General features: G+C 40.4%; 1 protein-coding gene across 2 annotated transcripts in view; it reads right to left on the bottom strand.

Moving 5' to 3' along the window:
• The window catches only part of NACC1 (nucleus accumbens associated 1), a 652977-nt gene extending 640035 nt beyond the window's left edge, over positions 1-12942 (bottom strand). For both annotated transcript variants that reach the window (XM_044084734.1, XM_044084735.1), the window contains exon 1: positions 12789-12942. The gene's annotated coding sequence lies outside the window, so the exon portion shown is untranslated. The remainder of the gene's footprint in view (positions 1-12788) is intronic.
• Positions 12943-19335: the final 6393 nt, after the last annotated feature.

The raw sequence follows: 19335 nt of genomic DNA, 5'->3' as shown, positions 1-19335 counted from the left end.
CTTAAGTAACAAATGTTAAATAAATAAATAAAAAGACCATACTTACCATAACTTAAGTAACAAATGTTAAATAAATAAATAAAAAGACCATACTTTTGCATGCATCCATGGTGGCCCACTGCCCACCATATACCCTTGCTCACTACTTTGCAAGAAAGTTTGTGGCAACCACAACAAAGGATAAGCTGGTTAATGGATGCATGAATTGAGGTGTTTAATAAATTCATGGGAGACACTGTGCCACAGCAGAACAACCCCACCTCAGTCACTAGAAATATGTGATTGCTAACAAAAAAATAATCTTTATATTGATTTATGTGTAGAGCTTTTCTCCCCGGGCCTCTACTGAAAATGGACATATATCCAGCTAGACTAGCCCGGTTAACAAATGTAAAATAAATAAATAAAATAAATAAATAAAATAAAATGTTTGTGAAGATATATGAATCACATCTGGGCTCACTGAAGTCCAAAGAAAAAACTAAGCATTGTAATGTCTTAGCCAGGAATGACAACTCAAAACAACCACTACAAATGTTTTGTCACCTGCAGGGCATTCCACTGCAACAGCAATCTAAAGAAAGAGTTATCATACCCAGTACCAGATCATCCATGGAGCAGACAGGGCGCAGGTTTGTTCCAATTTAGAGAAGCCATGCAACCTATATGTTTGGTGAAATAAAACTAGCAGACACAAATGTGATTACTGTATTAAAGTCTGGTTAACAGACACAGAGCAGAAACTGACCAGTTCCAGTGTCCACCTGGGATACATTTATTTTCTTGCTCTTTTGAAATGTAGCGACAAGAGATCTGTGCAATTCAAACTTTATTCAGATAACAATAAAAAAGAACTTTCAATCCAAAATAGTGTACAGATACAGTGATGTGCTATGCTTTCAAAATAAATATGTGCATGTATATTTACAAAAAACACCGAAGCCAATTGCGAAGTGATTAGGTAGACAATTTAAGAATAGATTAGAGAAGAATGGAAGCAAAGGAAGAATACCTCATGTTCTCATATATGACCACGGTCCACAATACAAAAGTTGAGAATTCAGAAGACATGTGTGTGAATGGCAACTGAAACAAATAATGCTGAGTCGTCAGCATCCTACGTCAAACAGACAAGTCAGAACAAGTGTTCAAACAGTGGGTGCTGTAAGAAAGAACAAGAAATGCTATATATTTAGTTACATATTTATTAAAAATGGCATCTTGCAACATTGGAAAACAAGAATACTCCACTCTTGCGGTCAGCTCATAACTGCTGACGGTCAGAAGACTGAAAGGTAGATTACCTACGCTACATGCATTACTGACGTCAGAAAATCAGAGTATGAAAGAAGTGATGGAAAGAACTCAGCAGAGAAGAGCACTGTGTGACACAAACTGCAGATGGAAAGAACTCAGCAGAGAAGGAAACAGCGCTGTGACACAAACTGCAGAAGACTACCACATTTATAGGAAGGAGACAAAAGTAATACCATCAAATCCATCAGAGTTTGCAGTCTGAAGCTCAAGTAGTTGCTAAAGCAGCTGAACCAAGCTCTGTATAGAATAAATCACAGACATCTGTACAACTTTCATATTTTAACTGTAGTTACATACAGGAAGACAAGCACACACATATCATAACCAGTCTTTCTGAATGATAATAGACTGTTACAGTCACAGTTGCAGAGACAGACAGTTGAAGTTCTGTCTCCAGCAAATATCCAAAAAGGATAAGGAGACCAATGTAAACAGCTTTGACGAATTCTCATATATGGCAGGACCACTGAAGACACCAGAGAGACAAGTGAACACTTCCAGAATTAAACATGAGCCTAAGGACTGAAAAATTCATTTACTCAAAAGCACTTTAAACATGCTGAAAAATGACGCTTTGATCTAAACAGTCCATGCTGTGCTCAGCATGATCTTAAGGTTGATTTACACTCACCAGTGGAACGCACTGAATTCTATTTTATGCATACATATTTTAAAGTTGTAAAACTGAATACTACATACGGATAAAAATGCTTAAAAGCTAACAAGCTAGCTATAATGGCTTGCATACCATTTACTTTATTTAGATGTCTAGGTCGACCCAACTGGGCCAGGTCCATATTCAGAGAGGACTCTGGGGACATGCACAGCGTATGAAAAACACAAATATTAACTGGTAAAGAGCAGTTACTACATGTTACACACATAGCAATTAACTGTAATGTTCAGTACATGTTACATAGACACTGCTGACTTTGTTAAAATAAGCATAGCTAAGCAATTTATTGGGGAGAAAATTTTAGAAAAGACATGCAAGCATAGAATCTGTGATTAAACTTTGAAATAACTAAAATTAAAATATTAGTAAATAACCAGTTATGCTGCAGATGCTTAGCATTACACCCTTTTTGAAAGAATAAGTAAAAGCCTGCACTTGTGTTAAACAACACACTACTAATTAATACAATGTTTTGGAACATTTGCATTCCTTGGTAAAATAATATGGTTAATTAGGAATATATATGAAGGATCAAAAGCAAGAATTAAGGTGAAAGACTTCCTCTGACAAGACATGTTTGAACAGAGGAACCAAGCAAGGCTGTCCTCCTTCCCTTTATTATTTGCTTTGTGTGTAGAGCCATTGGCAAACAAAATAAAGTCACAAATTCAAGGATATAACTATGTAATCAAGAAAAGTGATCTTTATTCTTAGGTTACATATCTTGCACTATGACTTTTTAGTGTTGTGGAACATTTTGAGACAGTTTCATATCTTTTCAGGACATAAAATAAATGAAAAGTCTACAGCAGCATATTATGTAACCACACTAATTGGTTCAGCAATACTCATGTCTGTGGGAACATGGTAAGTATTTTAGTGTAGGGACTAAAAAGGATTCTATTATTGTAGTTAAGAATATATGAAGAGACTAAACAAAAGATAATAAAAAACTGCAAAGTTGGAAGCTCGATTGTGGATATGGATAGCAAGACACAAGCAGTGAAAATGTTTCTAGCCCCTTTAGTTTCAAATACAGATCAGGCAAAACATTTTTTTAATTAACTACTGGAGAATTTGTGGACCATAATTAACAGAGAATTGAAGGGATTTATTTGGGAGGAAAAAAAGGCAAGATTTAAATGGAATAAGTTGTTCCTCCCCACAGAACAAATTGGTTTGGAAATGCAAGACTTGAAGATATAGTTTTAGAGCTAGGCACTTGAGGCTCATAAACATCAACATAACAAAAAGACTACAAATCCAAGTGGAAAGACATGCTGATAAAACTGGGAAGGTGGAGTACAACAACTAAGGAGAGGAGGAATCTGGATGCAGATCCAGATCCTTAAGGAGAATAACAACATCATATTTATACAGAAGCAGAAAGTATTCTAACAACTATGCCAACATAAGAACGCTTAAAGGAGATTTTATCAAAAGGGGTGACTGCAAGCAAGAGAAGGGTGAAATTTATTGGAGAATGTATGCAAAGGAACCATGGTACCGGGAACAAATAACTATGGAGGAATAGGTTAAGAGAGTAGGATGAGGCCAAGCAGAAGTTTAGACTGCAGGTTAGAGACTGCCTTCCCTACCAGGGCAGACGCAAAGAAAAAGGGACAAGGGAGTGCCAAGTGAAAGTCTAGTCCTACTGGAGTTTTTAGTTGAGTCTACATTACAGGCTGCCTTTGAAGATGTGTACCTATAAATAACATGAAAACAATACAATTAGTACGGCATATAAAATATTGCATGAAAACTATAACAATCAATCAGAAAAGATTACAGAGGAACAGTGGGAGAACATCTGCATGGCCCCCAAGTATATAACAATTTCCAGAAGGTTTAGGATTTTTGCACTGAAGTGTTTGCATAGGTATTTCTATGCCCCAACAGACTTTGGAGATTTTTCCCAAGGTAGACAGCAACTAATGAGGGTACGATCGGAACGAAAGTACTTGGGAGCATGCTTTTTTAGGAATGTAATCAGCCGCCATATTTTAAAAATGCAATACAGAGTGCTTTGTCAAAAATGATGGATCAGCAAATGATTAGAACTAAATGATGTCCGTTTTCCTTTGAAACAGTAAGGCCGTGCTAAGCTTAATGCTACTGGCTGCCAAAAATGCACTGACTAGAAAATGGAAATCAAAATCTAAACCAACCACAAATAAAGTATTGAATATTGGGAAAGAAATAAAAGTACTGGATTTTTAAAAAAGGAAACAAGCAAATAACACAGAAATAAATGGAATTTATAGGTGCAATATATGCAGAACAATGTTCAACACATGAAATTTAAGGGGAGACTGGATCTGAGCAATGTAGGTAACCTGAGAGTGAATATTAAAAAGGAAAACATGTACACAGTGCATGAAACTCAAGAAACTGTTTAAATGATTGGTCGTCTTTTCTACAGCTGTGTGTGCATCCATGTCAATAAATGTTTAAAACATATTTAATAAATGTACACACACGCACACACACACAATGGTTCTGTGTATATTCTAGACGTGTTTGACACTGTATACAAAATTTTATGAGACTAGGTAAATAAGCATAACGTTCAAGTGATGCAACATGATTCGCAATATGTTGGCAGGTTAAGATGAGTTTTATCATTTTTTTAAGTGATGGTGGTGGTGTAAATTCAGTGGGAAGTATATTTTCATACCGATCAATCATTTAGTACAAGATCTCTACACAAAGCCAAAAATAATGGGGGATCTATGCCCCAAAATCATGGAGAGACTTTAAATATTACTCTTATAAACTTAGAAAGTATAACATGCACTTTCTGAATGATACAAAGTCCAAAATTTAAATGTTTGGTGAAGATCGAAGTTACTAAATAATGGCAATGTGCCAGAAAATCATTAATTTTATGAGGAAGAGAACATATATGAGGAAAAAAAAAAAAAAAAAAAAAAAAAAGATATTTTGCAAAATTGTGGACAGTTGAGAGATGTCCATATTCTGTTCATACGTAAGGCAGCAAACTGGGAGATGTACCACAACTGTTGACAGATTTATTTATTTATTTTACATTTGTTGACCAGGAGTGTCCGACTGAGCGCAAGCCCTTTTTCAGCGGAGGCCCGGGGAGAAAAGCTCCATAAATATGTACAAAACAGTTAACACAGAATTAGCAGTATTAAGCAGTTTCATGTTGCATACAATTTATAACTATTTAAAAATCATAATTTAAATAAATTATAAACAAAAGGATCACAATAATAAAATTAAAAGTAATATGTTACAGTTAAGTAAATTTGCCAATATAAGTTTCAGTAGACAGTATAGCAAAAGCTTAAGAAGTTAGAGAGTTTGCTAGTAGGGGTTCAGTGAGCAGAGTAAAGCTAAAGATTAGGTGGTTACAAAAAAGCAGAGGATTAATGTTATTCAAGCTAAGTATTAAGAGATAGACAGACAGTACTACAGAGGTGGGTAGTGATCAGGGACAATGGCAGGTCCAGTGATTTTACAGTAGTCTTTGGTGGCTAACTTAAATTGTTTGGGATGAGTCAGGTTCCTAATTTCTACTGAGAGTTTGTTCCATGCAATACAGGGGTGGTAGCTATACAACTTGCACCCTGTCTTGGACTTAGGTTTGTAGATATTTAATAGATCTTGTGTTGCACTTCGAAGTCTGGTGGGGGAATAGTGGGAGATGAGGGAGGATAAACCTGGACAGAAGCCAGGCTGATACAGAATGGAGTGCATGAACTGGAGTTGAGATTGTAGGAACAAGTGAGGTAGTTCATGTGTTTTAGGGAGAGACAGTGGTGAGATTTACATGTTTGTTTAGCTGAAAATCTAGCTATCTTGTGATAGGCTGAATCTAATTTGGTAAGCATGGAGGAGTTGACATTTGTGAGTATCTGGGAGCAGTAAGTTAAGCAGGGTAGGAGGTAAGCATGGGTAAGAGAGATCCTAGCTTTGGTGGTGAGGAATTTATTACTCCTGTACAGGAGTCCTAGCTTTTGATGGGTTTTTTTTGATACAGTTGTTAATGTGAAGATCGAATTTAAGTTGGTCATCAACGATAATGCCAAGCAGTTTTGTGCTAATTTCAATTTCTATTGGAGTATTCTTGAGGGACCTAACGGAGAAGGATAGTTTAATGTGGTTTGTAGATTTAGGTAGAAAGAGTAGCAATTTTGTTTTCTTAGGGGTGAGGATGAGCTGCCACATCTCTACCAAGTTTGAAAGATGAATGGGTATTTGTTAGCACTTCTGAGGGGGAATTAGAGATAGTGATGACTGTAGAGTCATCTGTGTATTGGTCAATGTTAGACTGGGGACAAGGAGTGAAGTGAGTTGGTAAAGATATTAAAAAGTAAAGGTACAAAAATGGATCCTTGGGGGACACCTGTTCTCACTGAAAGGGGGGTAGAAAGTGCAGTCTCTCATCTCACTGACTGCTGCCTATCAGAGAGATAGCTAGGGAACCATGCAACTGTATCAGGGCAGAAGTTTAGGTCTGCAAGTTTAAGTAGAAGTGTGTGCGAGACATTTCAGGGTGTCAAAAGCCTTCGAGAGATCAAGGAATAGGCAAGATATAAGTTTGTGACAGTCTCTGACAAGGGTTATGGTGTTGAGAAAGGATAGTAGAGCTGTGGTTGTACTACGTTTGGGACAGAAGCCATGCTGTGTTGGCGTTAGCAGATTTTCCTGTGCGAGATAATGCACAACTTGTTTGTGTATACATTTCTCAAGGACTTTAGAGAGAGAGGATAGGGATAGGTCTGAAGTTACAGATTTCAGTGGACTTATCTCCTTTATGAATAGGAAGAATGCAGAAATGTTTCCAGACAGATGGTACTTTACCACTCAGAGATGGAGCGATTTATTAGGATAAATACTGGTAAAGCAAGGGAGTGAGCAGCAATTTGGAGAAAATAGGAAGGTATGTTATCTGCAGAAACACAGCATGGTTTGAGCTTTGATACATTTAGTGGGAACAGGTTTGAGAGGAGGAAGAGTTAATGGTTGAGAGGGGTAAAAAGTGGTTAGAAGTATTGTTTGAGAGACTGGGGTTAAAATGTTTGGAAATTGATTAAATAAAATAGGTGCTGAAAGTATTGGCAGTTTCTTCAGATGACTTGTCGGGACATGGATTAGGTGAAGTTGTGTTTCCTGGATGTAGTATCTGGTTTATGGCATTCCAGAAATTTTTTGGGTCAGATTTTTGGGGGATCATAATAGAAATCTTTTTTTTATCTTTGTTGATGAGTTTTTTGGTTTGATTTTTAAGTTCTTTGTACTTTTGCAGGTCAGCAGGTAGCTTAGATTATATCCATATTTTCAATGCCCTATCTCTGGTTTTCATATGGATATGGCTGGATTTAGATAGCCAGGGAGAAATGTTTGCTTTTATCTGAACTTTTCTGGGTGGAGCTAGAGAATTTAATATGTTAAGGAAGATTGAGTTAAAGACATTTACTGTGTCATCTAGTGGGAGCTGTGTAAGGAAATCAGTAGGAGATGTGCAAGGAAATTCCAGACAAGTTCTAAGTGTATCAGGGTTAAAGCTGGCAAGTTTGCGGCAGGTGATAAGCCAGTGTGGTTTAGAGAGATGGGTGGTATATCGAAGTACTTTTATAGGCGAGTGATCATTCAGGGAGTTGGGTGGAGTTTTTGGATTGTGGTATTTGCTGGGATTAGAAACAAGTATCCAATCAAAGAACTTGAAGAATGATAGTTATTAGTATGGGTAGGTTTAGAGATTAGTTGTGAAAATCCATGGAGACGTATGTGATGTGGTGAGTTTGGATTATTAAGGTTTTGCCAGTTAATGTTTACGTCACCAAGAAGGATAGCTTCGTTAAGGAAGTTTTGAGAGAGATAAGAGAGTATATTTTTCAGCAGAGGAATGTTGTTCCCTGGTGGAATATATATATGGCTACTACTGTGATAGTGGTATAGTTGTTGGGTTTGAGGTTTGCCACCAGTATTTCAGCAGGTGAAAAGGAGGGGATTGATCATTTAGGATGGGAGAGAGTGAGGTTGTTTGAGTAAACAATAGCAACACCTCCACCTTTTTTCTTTAAGTGGTCATGGCGAAGTATGCTGTAGCCTGGGTGAGAATGTCTTTATCTGAGTTTTGGGGTTTAAGCCAAGTTTCATTTATGGAGATATCTGGGGTATGAAAAGATACCCATGCATGAAATTGGCTTAGTTTAAGGATACTTCAAGTATTGACAGAATACAAGGTAATTTGCTTTTCAGATAAATATGGTTGATTAGAATTGGGGGTTGTATTTTGTGGAATGGCAGAGTTAGAAGTAGGACTGGGGTTTGGATGTATGTCTCCTGATAAGAGCAGGGAACTTTGGTAATAGTATGGTTTAATATTTTGTGGGTAGTTGTGGAAGTATTTTGTCTTGTCCTTAAATGTAAAAAGGTTAGAGGAAGGGATTTTTATTTTAGGGTATAGCGCAGTTATGAGAAGGATAGATGCAGAGATGACAATGGGCTGCTGAGGGTAGGAAAAGTTGTTTGAGAGAAGGTAGGAGGGGATATATGGATAGGTGGGGATATATGGAAAGGGGTTAGGAATGTGAGAGGTGATGTGATCATGAATAGGAGGAGCAGTGGAGGTAGAAGAAGGATAGTAGTGATTAATTCTGGTATGTTAGACTGGGAGAGAGGACTTATAGTCGAGTAATGATAGTTAGATGAGAGAGTGTAAGCCGAGTCAAGGAAGGGGTTATAGAACGCAGTGAGATGAGAAGTACTGAAACACAGGGGCGTAGTACAAGTAGATGGTGATGAGAATGTGATTTAGGAATAGGCTGAGGGTGTTAGGATACAGGAAAAGGTGGAGTTGGAGTAGGAGGAAGTTGTGGTTAGGTGTAAAGGTAATGATATGGGGGTGGGAGGAGAGCGAAGTGAGCCCGAGCATAGTGGGGCTACACCTGGCATGGAGGATAGTACAAGAAAAACAATCAGCCAGTAAAATCAAGTTTTGGGAGCAGGGTACAGTTAGATGTAAAGCAAACAGGCAGGCTAGAATCTAATGGAAAAACTGTCCTTTCTTGTTTGTACCTCTTTTTATGCTTTTTCTATGGAAAATGGGGAGCTTCAAATTCACTGGGAAGGACAGAAATATACCATAGTTTGGCCAGGGGGTTTAGGACAGAAAAAAACAGTAATCTAGGGATCAAAATGGGAATCCTTTCAAATTTGGAGTGATAAAGATGAAGTCAGGGATTTACTTTAAATGGCATCATGAACAGTCAAGAGTGGGGGAGGTGGGAGAAAAGAGCAGACCTGAAAGACAGAGGCTGGGGTTCAAGACAACATGCTCACAACAGGTAGGTTATCCAGATAGTATAAATGGAATTCAGGTAGTGTACTTGTACATTCATTAGATATTAAGAATACATATCAGCATACTTAGTTCCAGCCTTTGGAGGTGGACTTGAGTTGCAATTGAGTGTTGGGACTGTTCCTTGGTTTGGAAGCACTATGTCTGCACCATGCACTAGGTTGTCAGCTTATGAAAGCGGTTGGGGAGGTAGCTAGGAGGTAGGGAGGGAAGAACAATACATAAAATTATTACATAGTCATGCAGAAGAGAAATAAAGGGGCTACAACAATCAAGTAGCATGCTAGCATTACAATATGGACACTTAGCCAATGGTAAAATGTTGTATACTACCCAGTTAATTATTAGCTGTGGTATCTTAATACAGTTATTAGTTCTGGAGGCTAAAAACCAGGTAATAGCACTTTAAAACTGAAACAGTTTAAAAGCAAGCCTTTACGACTAACAGTTATGCAGGAACAGTTTAGCGACAATTAGGTCAATAAGCTAGAGGCTAATCAGAAAGCAATAATACGCAAAAATACAGCCTGGCAAAAGCTACTTGTTAAATGCTGGAAAACTAAAACAGTCAATCTAACATATCTCTACTGTGCAGACATTACAGAAATGCTATCAATGCATTCATAGTTTACTACAGTGTGAATACATTGTTGCAGTCTACAGTCTTTAAAAATGCAAACAATGTTACAGTCGATGCGGAGTAATAAGTGTTTTTTCTTAATCTAAGAATCTCTGATAGTGGTGTACCATGACAATATCAGTGCTTAGCACTGGGCACGGATTTTGGTACAGTATTTTATAGATGAAAGATAAATTAATATATTTTACTTGCTTTCTGAGATTCATTTAATTTAGCTTGTTAAGTGCTTTGCGATGGTTGGTCTGAGATGGAAGACGGGCAGCATATTTAATGTTACTGCCACATTTTGGAAGACATGGAATTTATTTCCAGTGGAGACAATGCCATATTACAGGATGGAGACAAAAGCGCAGTACTAAGGTTTGCCAAATTTTGGGTGGCAGGTAATAATTCTATACATGCCTTAATGTTTTTACTGATTTGTGTGGTAGACAATCCATCTAGGTTTGCAGTTAACATACATACCTTATGGAAGTCAGACCAGAATTACTGTAACAATGTGGCATCAAGTCTTCTGACAAAACACAGCTGTACTTGTACTTTTAACCTTCAGGACCAACTACACATTAGAGAGGCACAAATATATAAATGTATATGTATATATGTATATATGTATATATATATATATATATATATATATATATATGTATATATATATATATATATATATATATATATATTATTTTTTTTTTTAACTTACTTAATGGTACACATGGCCTGCACAAGCACATGTTATAAGGAAGGTGTCCATGTGCAGAAAAAAATTCATATATATCAGAATAAGTGACAACGATCAAGAGACTCAATTTGGACCTGTTCATTTACTTTTTCAAAAACTGCTCGTTTCTGTATTAATTTTCTTAAAGCAAGACACCTGCTGTGGCAAGTGCAGAACAACAAAACTAGTGAAAATGATACTGCTTGGTGATTAAGATATGCAATGTATACAAGTGAAAGGAACCAAATTATTAATTACAATGATTTTAAATGTAGCAATCTGGTGGTTTACAGTATACTGCTTCACCATTGTTGTCAGCTTGTTACCCAAGGATGCCAGCTAGATAACTGCATGAAGACCAAAAAAGCATCTATGGTATTCTGGTGGGGTGAAGTCAGGAGTCACAAGTTCAGTGAGGATGTCACACTTGACCAAGGATGTTTACACAGACTTTGTCTCATACAGAAAAAAAAAAAATCTACATTACAAAACTGTAGCAAAGTAATAAAAAAGCCCAACTTCTGAAACTAAACCATTTACATAAACTGTCTCTTTTACACACCCTTCCACACGAAGTTCCCTGCAAAGGGATGTGCGTGCCAAATAATCTACCAAAAGACCAGCGGTACACGCAAACTATGGCATAAGCTCTATGCCTTACGTGAGCATTAGAGTACAGCCACACATCTATAATGGCTCACCTGTCATGAAACTCACTAATTATTTTGAAAGAACCGAACAGTGAAAAATGTACCCCCACTCTCATTATTTTAAAAAAAACAGTATACTGGATTACTGTAACACATAAAAGTACAGTGGGAGCATTGTTAAACAACTTTGCAAGATGTTCCATTTCTGTTACACAAACAAAACAGGTGGATATCAATTTAAAAAAAATCATACACTAATGCTAAAGATGTTCAACTGTCAAAATATAATATGATTTTTTTTTAATACCAAGGTGGGCTTCTCAAAAAATAGAGAGAGTCAAAGCTCCTGCGCAGGAAATGCGTTGGCATTTATCAATATGCTCCATCTGAGATCAAAAACATTAATAACGTCTGGTCTGTTTACTCTGTGTATGGGTTGACAGCAATTCAAGAACTTCCTAAATAAAACCTGTCAGAAAAGGTTTATTATTCCATTCCTTTCCCCGCAAATTTCTACTGTATGTATCCAACACGTTCCTTAACGAGCAAGAAACTGTTCACAGCAGACAAAAATTGATGCTCAGAAGTTAATTTGGCCCACACAAAAATACAAGAAACGCATTCCAGCCCAAATAAATAACTACAAGACTTTTAAAACTACTTCACTGCTATTGTTTCTTACTTAAAACTATTTTATTGCTTCATACTTAATTACGTACACCTGCCACTATTTTAGACAACAAAATCAAGTATACTGTTCTGGAAAATGAAACCAAACACCATGCCCACTACAGTGACTACCAAGAGTACACCTACCAACGCAAAAAAAGGATGTACTTGTAATGGCCCACGTAGGACTGGCACGATCTGCTTTCCACCTGGGTTCAAAACATTATAGAGTATCAGGAGAAAAAACACAGATCGCCCTGTATTAAGATATTAACAGTACACAAACATAAAAATACTACTGGACTTAGAAGTAGACTTAAGGTATTTACTTATCGGCAGACCTCCAAACTCAAATTCACACCTGACCTAGACTATCCCAGTAAGCAAGTAATGTACCCTGTCAATAACCAAGCCCCTCACCGTAAAAACACCCACTCCCACAGAAGCACCCTGTCAGATGGGAGGTCCTGCAGATGCGGGATACTGAATCTCCAAGTTCGGATGCTGTCGGCCCATCCCGGGCCCCTCTCCGCCAGAATCCCTCCCTCTCGCTGGTTCCTGGTCACCTTATCGGGGGCCCCCCAACTCGAAAACAAAGGCCAGCAAACTTCCTACAAGGAGGGGCCAAGACAGGGGACCCCCTTCCTCCCTCCCAGCCCGGCGATGGGCGGAGGAAGCGGGCCCCAGGTACAGGAACTCTTCCAGCACCACCGCATAACTGCTACAGGGCCACAGGGGCTCTTTAGGGATCCCTCGGCCTCCCCTGCTGCCACAAGGCTTACCTGTTCGAAGAATATCAATGGAAGTATAGACCGTCCTAAGCTCCGTCTCTCTCAGCAGCCATTCATTGTCAGCGACAGGTCAATCAGTTGCTAACCAACGTGATGAGCGCCGACAGCCAGACAGTAGGCCGAAGCAGCTGAGCATCGAGCTTCAGGCTGGTTACATGGGAATGAATAGCAATGGTCTGGGCACGTACCAATTGGAAGACAGGGGCAGTGTCCTAGTCTGACTTTTTCCTGTGCCATACATTTGGGGTACACACGTTACTTAATGGAATTGGGGGACAGTGACGTTCCTTGTTTTCGGATAAACAGAGGTAACAATAACCTCTTATGCTGGTGATGAGGTAGAAAAGAAACCCTGGTTAGTAGTTAATTATTTTGGGGGATGCTCCCTCCCCCGTTTTACTTGGTCTATAAGTCTGCAGACTTTGGTGGAGGAATTTTAGATGACGGTAGGGAAAGTAGCATAACCATAGTCTTGTTGCGAACATGTGACCTTTAACTCAGCCTATTATAACATCCAACAAGACTTTTCATGCTTTTTAAGCAATAATAAAACGTATCATGCCGACATACTGTCTTTATTTTTGTTACTGTATAGTCTGTTCGTTGGCTGTTGACTGTCTTATTTCTACATCTGCGCTAAAAAAAATCATAAAATAAACGCTGTGTAGCGTGTGCCTCTACTTGCCACAGTATGTGCATAATTAACAAAGAATGGAACTCTATCCAATTGCCCCGTGTAGTGTCTGATATCATAAATTAGAAAATAAACCTTAAAGACAAGGGAGTTGATAACGTGGGGCTTGGGTGGAGGGAAAGTTCTTAAGTCACAATTCTGCAAGTCAAGAAAGTAAAATTCCTCAGCGTCCCACGTCATACTGACCCAAGCTAGTTAAAGAAGACAGTATAGTGAGTGTGTAGGTAGGCTAGGATCACGCACATTGTTAAATGTTTTTTAAGAGCCGTAAAGGGTAAAAAAATGTGAAACGGAGACCAATCTGTATTTCCTTAAAATCTTATTTTATTATTGATAGGGTGTTTTCCAAGGGAAATTCTTGGACTCTTGAATATGTCTGGTATCTGTGGAAATCTACATTCAATCCTACATATAAATGCCGACTCTTCTGCATATACGTGATTCCATAACAAATATTTAGAAATCGAGTATGGTTAAATGATTTCTACTACTACAGTCAAACCCATGTTCTTCTCTACGTAGGCAATAGAGGGAAAATGCATCACTATATAGTGAGGTTCATAGGTTCATACTAGGCTATCTGCCCTAGGGCATTTATAAGCCTAGCCAGAGTGTGTGTGGCTTTCACCACCCCTTAGGATGAGAATACTATACCCATTAGTTTGCTGTGCCTCTGTCCAGCAGTGATACAGAGATGATTCCCGGGGTAAACCTACAATCTCCCATCCACTCGTCAAGATTTCTCTTGAACAGAGTCAGTGAGGGGCTCTGCCTCACATGGACTGGGATTCTGTTCCATAGTGTAGGGAGTCTCTGGGTGATGAATCTGTCCCTCCAGCACGTCCTATTTATATAGGTTCATAATTGCAGGTACCAATTGCAATGCCTTTGGTGACGGGCTATTTGAAGTTCATGCTGTTATACTCAGGAACTTGCTTCCGAAGGAAATCAGAAGTCCTTAAAATGGCCCCAAGTCTTTCTACATGACTAATTTGAACTGTAACCTTTAATGTTAACTATTTTTTTGTAAAACATCAGTGTTTTTCCGTATAGTATGTGATTTGGTAACTATCCGCGGTGGTGGTGCTGTGGTAGCGTTGTCACCTCTCAGTAAGACGCTGACCGGTTCGACTCTCAGCTAGAGCGTCATCTGCGTGGAGACATGCGTGAATGGGCGTACCTTTGTTTAAGGTTGTGCATTTGAGCTGGCAACTCAGCACGTAAAAATCAACTGCCAATCATTTGCGGACCGGAGTTCCGCTGTGGCGACCCCTAACCGGGAAAAGCCAAAAGACACAACAACATGTGATTTGGTAACTGTTGTCAAGAAGGCATGTTGTTCTGAGAGTCTGAGTGATCTAGGTCAAGTTCATTGTTTAATATATGCATTAAGCACTTTAATACATTTTTGCTTGTGAAAATGTAGCCGTTTAACACTGTACACTCCACACTTTTCAAAAGTTTACTAATCATTGAGATACTCACTGTACTTATTTTATTACTATTGTTTTGTATATTTAAATACTGTTATGGCACTTACACATAGGGCAGGATTCACGAAGGCTTGCACGGAGTGTAAGAGACGTGCAACACTCCATGCAAGCCTCGCGATCCAGGAACAGCCCTAATCTCCGTGTAAGAGACCAGCTAAAACGTCTCTTACACGGACTGGGTGTGGACATGCTAAATACCTCACTTGCAGCCGAAAGGTATGCAAATGAGGTATATTAGCGATCCACGAAGCAGAAACCAGTCCGTGTAAGAGACGCTTTAGCTGCAGAAATGTACTCAGTTGACAACTGAATACGTTTCTGCAAATTCCACAACGGAGCCATGTCAGCTCCAAAAAAAGGGTGCATATGACTCAGGCAGCATGCCAATGGCCAAATATGTGGCCATTGGCAATATAACCCGATGCCAAAATAATAAAAATATAATTTTTTTTTTCGGTGATCACCAATGTTTAAACCCAGCGCAGCCCCGCGCAAATGGGCTGCGCTGTATAAAACATGAAAATGAAGGTTATAAACCCACAAATGTGGGTTTCATGCAATACATGGAATGACAATGCAGGGACCAGCAAACCAAAAACAACATGGCCACCGTGTAGTGGTTGCTAAGGGGGGAAGCTGAGTCTAAGACATGTCACTAAGCATTAGTAGGCAATCTCATGTAAATGAGGGTTAGGATACTGAATCTCACAGTCACATAGCAAATGAGCACAGTCCGAGTAGTGTAAGAGATACATAAGGGGGAGGAATTGAGTAGGAGATAGGTGACATCACAGGGGGGAATGGTAGAAAGAAATGCAGTTAATTGGAGGCCAGTGTAACATGACAGATGACAGACACAGATCATGGAAAGAGGTGTGCCACTAGATAAGTCATGGAAAGTCAAGAAATGGAAGGTGTACACTGTTACTTACACCAAAGTTTCTTGCTGGGCATGCATGCGCACGTGTGCGCACCATGAAGCGCGAGTAGGGCAGTGTGCACGTGTGTAAGGCAGACTCAGCATGTGGGAGCGTGTTGGGAGATGTTTAACATTGTTTGCGCTGGTTTGCGCGTGTGTAGGGCAGGCTGAGTATGTTGGAGGCTGTTGGCAGACGTGTAACAGTGTTTGCATGGGTGTACGTGCGTTTTAACCCGAATAAGTAGATTCTGAACCATGTAAGCACGTGTGCGCACGTGTAAGCCACTGTGAGCGTATTTCTGATAGTATGCACGTTGCTCCCCCCTGAGGAAACAGAGAGGAAAAAGGAAGCAACAGAATTAATAGGAAGCTAGCAGGGATAACTGCTGAAGCTAGCAGGTGAAAACAATTAGAAGCAGGCAATTACACAGGCAGAATAGTAGCCCAGCCCAGCACTTAAAACTCTGCAAACAGTAGTGCAGGATGTTTCCCTTAAGAGACACTGCAAGACAGGAGTAAGCTAATAGAAGTGAAAACTGAAAAAGCTGAACTCAGAGAAGAAATGTTAGGGGCTGCCATAGCTGTCATAATGAGACATAGACGACTTGCTGAGGGTGGTGACAATGCAGATGGTGCCAGACAACCCACAGTGAGGAGACGGAGAAGAGTGTACAGGCCCACGGGTTACATGAGTTGGAGATAGTAGAGCGCTATAGAGTGGACAGAGAGCTCCTGCAGCAAATTGTTGAGCTGTGCAGGCCACGCCTCACACACAGAACCAACAGAGGGGAACCCATCCCAGTGGAAACCAAGGTATGTGTTGGCCTAAGAATACTAGCAACAGGTACCTTCCAGAGACCGACTGGCGATATGATGGGGATATCACAGGCATCAGCCTCCAGGGTACTGCACCAGTTCCTGGATGCCATGTCAGCACATGTCGGTGATCATGTATATTTCCCCAATGCCCATGAGGTATTGGCCAGCAATATGCGTCTCTTCCAGCAAATAGCGGAATACCCTGAGGTAGTGGGTGCAATAAACTGCACACACATACGCATCAAAGCACCAGCTGGTGAGCGGGGTAGAGCCTACATTAACTGCAAGAGCTTCCCCTCCATCAACTGCCAGGTCGTGTGTGATGCCCAGGGCATAATAATGAATGTGTGTGCTGGCTGCCCTGGGAGTTACCAAGATTCCCACATCTGGCATTTGACGCAGCTGTACCAGACCCAGACATTTGCCAATGGGGACATCCCACACGGACACCTAGTGGGGGATGTAGGTTGTGCACTGGAGCTGTGGCTGATGACACCCATCAGAAACGCACACACACCTGAACAGGAACGCCATAATGAGGCACATGCACAAACACGTAATGTAATAGAGCGTGTGTTTGGGTTGCTCAAGTCACGGTTCCGGTGTCTGGACACATCTGGTGGAGTCTTGCAGTACACACCAACTACATGTACCCAAACTGTCATGGTATGTGCTATGCTACATAATATGATCTTGCGAAAACAGCTGCAGCAGGACCAGCATAGGGCGGGCCAAACAGCCCCCCACCATTGCCAAGGCCATCACAGGCAGAGCGTGACTCGGAGGAGGAACAACCTGAGCCTGCCCCAGTAGGCAGAAGGAGGCGTGCCCAGTATGCCCTGGCCTTGGCAAAGAGGCAACGCATAGCACATACACTGGCTCAGTAGGAACCCTGGGAATGATACCCCTCTGACTCACTCAAATAATAACATGGATGCCTAAAATGACATGACCTGCTCACAAATATGTACAGGGAAGTGTAATATGCATCCGACAGAGGCAGCCCTGCAGCACCACCTGAGGCATGAATGCCATGTGTTAAGTAATGTAACACCATGTACTATATGCACACATGAGCACCCTGACTAACATCCACCCTCACCAAGCATGAAGCCACAAAATGACGATGGGATGATCAAGTGCAATAACTGGCTGAAGTAATGCAGTTAGTCAAAGGGGAGCCAATGTGTTTCAGGCTGGGAAGACATGCGGAGCATGACATGATGCACCACCTGCTAGGGTGGTGTGCACCTATCATGCCATGCCCCATGGATACTGGCAAAGGCTGTCAGTACCCACAGCATGCCCTGAATAGGTAAGTCTCAAAACACAAACCCACCTTCATAGGTTCTACAAGGGATAGGAACCTAGATGTAATGCTACCCAATGACAGATGTATAAACAGCAAGATGTGTGCAGTGTAAACGCACACAGTATGGAGAATGTAGATATCAGTCCTGTAATAGAGAACTGGGTCAAGGCTCACATCAGCACCCTAACACTACCAGGTCACACCTCAGACTGTGCTGTACAGCCGCAAAACATGGAACAAGATACAAAAGGAGGGTGACTAGCAAGAAATGGAAAGGATAACCACACCCCCATGTTGGTACCACAACAAGAAGCAGCATGGATTATCCATGGTCAAATACCAATGGCTAAAACCGCCTCCCAGTATATAGCCTGCTGCAGACTACTGTCCTAATACCAGGAACTGCTCCTGGCCTATGTCGGAATACATGAATATATCAAGCCCCCCAAACCACATTATATTGCTTGAATGAAAATACCCAAACATACACTGGGAGCATTATACTAGCACCAACACAGTAGGAGAAAATTACCCAGATTCCATAAACCAAAATGCCCAGGAACAATGTACCACGCCCACAAGAGGGGTAAGCATACTGGATGTGATAATCAGCAACATGTGTACTGGATGGCAAGATGAGAAGTGTACCCCTCACTGGTAAGACCAGACCATAGAGTAGTCACACTGGATATACACATCCTGACCCCAGTCCCTGGCCAGAATACCACAGTGAAAAACATGTGTAAAGCATAGGTTGCAGCCCTCAAAACCGATGTTGAATCCACAAAAGACCCTGTGCAAGTGCAGAATATGGGACACACCACAGAACATGTTATACAGGCATTCCATGAACATAGCCAGGAATGCTTGGAGTATGCAATCACAAATAACAACACACAATGCCATACACGCAGGCATCTGGCATGCTGGACTCCAGCCATTACCAAACCATGCAAGAGAATGAGGAAGCTACCACATGATAGAGCAAACATAAAAAGGGAAGTAATCACTGACCAGTAGTATGGCAATAACATATGTGAACACATACAATCCACTAAGTCCAGCCACAACAAGTAGAATCTGTAAATCCAGAGGCAATGTGACACCAGTCCCAAGTACACAGACAACCACAACACCCCCCAATAAATACAAATATATGTGATAGATGCATCCATGTATCCAAACCAGAGGTTGAGCTCCACCAACTCAGTACTGTCAAAACTAGTCAGGAGGAGAAGGTAACCACATACACCACAAACCCAGTCCCACATAGACCTACCACAACTGTAAACCAAACACAT

Source organism: Protopterus annectens, chromosome 9.part0, assembly GCF_019279795.1.
Source record: "Protopterus annectens isolate FY-2018-M chromosome 9.part0, PAN1.0, whole genome shotgun sequence".
NCBI classification, from domain to species: Eukaryota; Metazoa; Chordata; order Ceratodontiformes; family Protopteridae; genus Protopterus; species Protopterus annectens.
Note: the sequence above shows the minus strand (reverse complement) of the source record. Positions and strands in the feature narration are given on the sequence as shown.